Genomic DNA, 5805 nt, shown 5'->3' on the forward strand with positions numbered 1-5805 from the left:
ACATGTTACTATACCAGTAGGGAACACAGATCACACATGTTACTATACCAGTAGAGAACACAGATCACACATGTCACTATACCAGCAGAGAACACAGATCACACATGTCACTTTACCAGCAGGGAACACAGATCACACATGTTACTATACCAGTAGAGAACACAGATCACACATGTCACTATACCAGCAGAGGACATAGATCACACATGTCACTATACCAGTAGAGAACACAGATCACACATGTCACTATACCAGTAGAGAACACAGATCACACATGTCATTATACCAGCAGAGGACACAGATCACACATGTCACTATACCAGTAGAGAACACAGATCACACATGTCACTATACCAGTAGAGAACACAGATCACACATGTCACTATACCAGCAGAGAACACAGATCACACATGTTACTATACCAGTAGAGAACACAGATCACACATGTCACTATACTAGCAGAGAACACAGATCACACATCACTATACAAGTAGAGAACACAGACCACACATGTTACTATACCAGTAGAGAACACAGACCACACATCACTATACAAGTAGAGAACACAGACCACACATCACTTTACCAGCAGAGATCACAGATCACACATGTTACTATACCAGTAGAGAACACCGATCACACACGTCACTATACCAGCAGGGAACACAGATCACACATGTTACTATACCAGTAGAGAACACAGATCACACATGTCACTATACCAGCAGAGAACACAGATCACACATGTCACTTTACCAGCAGGGAACACAGATCACACATGTTACTATACCAGTAGAGAACACAGATCACACATGTCACTATACCAGCAGAGGACATAGATCACACATGTCACTATACCAGTAGAGAACACAGATCACACATGTCACTATACCAGTAGAGAACACAGATCACACATGTCATTATACCAGCAGAGGACACAGATCACACATGTCACTATACCAGTAGAGAACACAGATCACACATGTCACTATACCAGTAGAGAACACAGATCACACATGTCACTATACCAGCAGAGAACACAGATCACACATGTTACTATACCAGTAGAGAACACAGATCACACATGTCACTATACTAGCAGAGAACACAGATCACACATCACTATACAAGTAGAGAACACAGACCACACATGTTACTATACCAGTAGAGAACACAGACCACACATCACTATACAAGTAGAGAACACAGACCACACATCACTTTACCAGCAGAGATCACAGATCACACATGTTACTATACCAGTAGAGAACACCGATCACACACGTCACTATACCAGCAGGGAACACAGATCACACATGTTACTATACCAGTAGGGAACACAGATCACACATGTTACTATACCAGTAGAGAACACAGATCACACATGTCACTATACCAGCAGAGAACACAGATCACACATGTCACTTTACCAGCAGGGAACACAGATCACACATGTTACTATACCAGTAGAGAACACAGATCACACATGTTACTATACCAGTAGAGAACACAGATCACACATGTCACTATACCAGCAGAGGACATAGATCACACATGTCACTATACCAGTAGAGAACACAGATCACACATGTCACTATACCAGTAGAGAACACAGATCACACATGTCATTATACCAGCAGAGGACACAGATCACACATGTCACTATACCAGTAGAGAACACAGATCACACATGTCACTATACCAGTAGAAAACACAGATCACACATGTCACTATACCAGCAGAGAACACAGATCACACATGTTACTATACCAGTAGAGAACACAGATCACACATGTCACTATACTAGTAGAGAACACAGATCACACATGTCACTATACCAGTAGAGAACACAGATCACACATGTCACTTTACCAGCAGAGATCACAGATCACACATGTCACTCTACCAGCAGAGATCACAGATCACAAATGTTACTATACCAGCAGAGAACACAGATCACACATGTCACTTTACCAGCAGAGAACACAGATCACACATGCTACTATACCAGTAGAGAACACAGATCACACATGTTACTATACCAGTAGAGAACACAGACCACACATGTCACTTTACCAGTAGAGAACACAGACCACACATGTCACTATACCAGTAGAGGACACAGATCACACATGTTACTATACCAGTAGAGAACACAGATCACACATGTTACTATACCAGCAGAGAACACAGATCACACATGTCACTTTACCAGCAGGGAACACAGATCACACATGTTACTTTACCAGCAGGGAACACAGATCACACATGTCACTATACCAATAGAGAACACAGATCACACATCATTAATGATAGATTTTCTTCGTCTTTGCTTTATCATCAAATCAAATAATAACACTGATGAGTTTTGTCGACATAGAACTGACATTGATCAAATAGCCACCACTATAGTTGTTTTCAGCAGTTACTAAAATCCCAGCTATAGTCATGAAAAGGTCCATTCATGTCCAGTGGGATTTTAATGTTCTTTTGGCTTGAGGTTCAATTTCCTTTTCCTGGTCTGAGATTCCATCTGTGTCTGTTATTAGGGAGCTGTGGTCAGCAGTAGGGTATTGATACACAGGCTTGTCCTCAGGGCAGGGGGATGGTAGTAGTGATAGTGGTGATAGGGATTCATTTATTGAGCTGGTCCTGTCGTCCCACACTAGCTGGACTGGACTTCACCCTCATTTCAACAGTTGGTCTTCTTATTTATCACTGCCCACGGCTATTATTCACCTTAAGCTCTTCTCTCATTTTTATCTGTTCTCTTCTCTCTTCTCTTCTCTTCTCACCATGTTCAGTGAGGACTCATACCGCTCAGCAACTCCTAATCTGACACAGACAGTTTCTCACTTTCCTCTCCATCCCTTATACAGTCAGTGAGTCTGAATAGCGTGCTTGGTTGGAATTAAGCAATCCATGGCATGCCTGAAATGTAAGAAAATTACACATTGCACTTTGCAGTGCTGATAAGCCTGAATTGGAGTCTTCTTTGTCAGAAGCCCTAACAAGGAAGACTATTCAACTCAAACCTTCTCCTAGGCAGGGGGACCAGATTTATTGTCTTTCTTCTGGTTTTGTTTTATATGTAAATGCAATCGTATATTGATTAGACATTTGTCTTCCAAGCTGTTGAGGTCCTGTTGGGGGTCTGGAGACACTCGGAAAGGTCTGCTGGGGCGCACGTGTACCAGAGGGGCAAGAATTGGAGGGAGATAGGAGAGAGGCCCCCCCATCCCACAGGTCATTGATTGGATCTCTGTCTGTTGAAGAACACAGAGATGAAATCAGTGAAGATGCACACACAGACACACTCGTGCCACATGCCACACACAGACATAGACGGAAACACACACACAGCCTGTGCCTGTTGAATAGCAGGAGACCAGGTGAGGAATATTGATCAGTAAATGAAAGAGAAAGAGAAAGAGAGAGAGGGAGAGAGAGGGAGAGAGAGAGACAGAGAGTGAGAGAGACAGAGGGAGAGAGAGAGAAGGGGGGGGGGTGAGGAGATGCACGCAAGGAGGCGCACACACACACTCACACACAGGTCCCAGTGCTGGGGGAGCTGCTCAGTGTGAAATGTGTTCTAATGATCAGAGCGGCAGATGGCAGAGATACAGACACATATGTTCCCAGCGCATCCCAAGCCTGCCTTACTCTGTCAATGATGCATTAGTTTGCTGTTTATTTGTTGTTTGTTTGGATGTTTGTTTGTGCTTAAGACTCAGCAGTGGTGGTCGGTGACGTTTAAGATGAGGAAGGACGATACATTTTTTTATGATTATGGCCTTATTTATATTACAGCATTCACCCAGCTCAATGTATCATTGATAGGTTTAGGCTACTACATGATACTTGAATTCTCCCTATACACATCATGAGGTTGCTACAACCTGGCCTATGAATGAAAGTTTACAACGTAGGTGCACAGTTCGAGAGAAACATTTGAGTAATTAAGGTGACAGACAGTGACACATTAAATAGTGCCATGCACACTCTTGCCTGCATCTAGCTGATCTAGCATGTAATCATTAGTCCAACAGTTGCAAATTAGTGTTTTTATTGGACAAATTTAGGTAACTTTCATTCCGTTTGCGTCCATTTAAGAAACATTTTTCAACAGAAGTGGTGGAATGAATAAACCCCTGATCATACGCAAACAGCATTATCATTTTTCTTGTCTTATTCCTTCTCTTATCTATGCACTCTAATTCTCTTACATTTTCCCTTCAATTGTGGACTTTAAGTGCACAACACATCAGCTGTCTGTGACCAGGCGAAAAAAAACATTCCATGCCAAACCTTCGTATCATAACCACTAACACACAGCCTACATTGTTGTATTGTCATCATATTAGCTAAGTCATAGTCAACGTAGCTACTAGAACTAACGCATATGAAAACCAGCTACAATCATGCAGTACAGTTTACAGTTAAAAAGCAGTTCAATAGTTACACCGGCAGGCCCGATGGCAATAATTAATCAAATCAAAATCTTACCTTGACCTGGAAGAGTTCCAGTGTTGGATAGTCATAGCCAGCTACTGTAGCTAAAATAGCATCCTTCTCTGTTTGAGTCTGGTATTTGAGTAGGCTAAACTAGCTCGCTGTATTTGCTGGCTAAGTGAAAGTGAAAGTGAAACTGAAAAAAAATACAACAAAGTACATCTCTCTCTCAATTAAATTCAAGGGGCTTTATTAGCCAAAGCAAGTGAAGTAGATAATATACAAAAGTGAAATAAACAGTAAAATGAACAGTAAACATTACACTCACAGAAGTTCCAAAAGAATAAAGACCTTACAAAGACCTTACAAATGTCATATTATGTATATATACAGTGTTGTAACGGTGTACAGATGGTTAAAGTACAAAAGGGAAAATAAATAAACATAAATATGGGTTGTATTTACAATTGTGTTTGTTCTTCACTGGTTGACCTTTTCTTATGGCAACAGGTCACAAATCTTGCTGCTGTGATGGCACACTGCCCCGTAGATATGGGAGTTTATTAAAATTGGGATTGTTTTCAAATTCTTTGCGGCTCTGTGTAATCTGAGGGAAACATGTATCTCTAATATGGTCATACATTTGGCAGGAGGTTAGGAAGTGCAGCTCAGTTGCCACCTCATTTTGTGGGCAGTGAGCACATAGGCTGTCTTACCTTGAGAGCCAGGTCTGCAAACGGAGGCTTTTCTCAATAGCAAGGCTACGCTCACTGAGTCTGTACATTGTCAAAGCTTTCCTTAAGTTTGGGTCAGTCACAGTGGTCAGGTATTCTGCCACTGTGTACTCTCTGTTTGGAGGCAAATAACATTCTAGTTTGCTCAGTTTTTTTATTAATTCTTTCCAATATGTCAAGTATTTATCGTTTTGTTATTTCATGATTTGGTTGGGTCTCATGATCCTGGGGCTCTGTGGGGTGTGTTTGTGTTTGTAAACAAAGTCCCAGGACCAGCTTGCTTAGGGGGCTCTTCTCAAGGTTCATCTCTCTGTAGGTGATGACTTTGTTGTGGAAGGTTGGGGAATCGCTTCATTTTAGGTGGTTGTAGAATTTAACGGCTCTTTTCTGGATTTGGATAATTAGCGGGTATCGGCCTAATTCATCTCTGCATGCAGTATTTGGTGTTCTACGTGGTACACCGAGGATATTTTTGCAGAATTTCTGCATGCAGTCTCAATTTGGTGTTTGTACCATTTTGTGAATTCTTGGTTGGTGAGCGGACCCCATACTTCACAACCATAAAGGGCAATGGGTTCTATAACTGATTCAAGTATTTTTTGCCAGATCCTAATTGGTA

Source organism: Oncorhynchus gorbuscha, linkage group LG07, assembly GCF_021184085.1.
Source record: "Oncorhynchus gorbuscha isolate QuinsamMale2020 ecotype Even-year linkage group LG07, OgorEven_v1.0, whole genome shotgun sequence".
NCBI classification, from domain to species: Eukaryota; Metazoa; Chordata; class Actinopteri; order Salmoniformes; family Salmonidae; genus Oncorhynchus; species Oncorhynchus gorbuscha.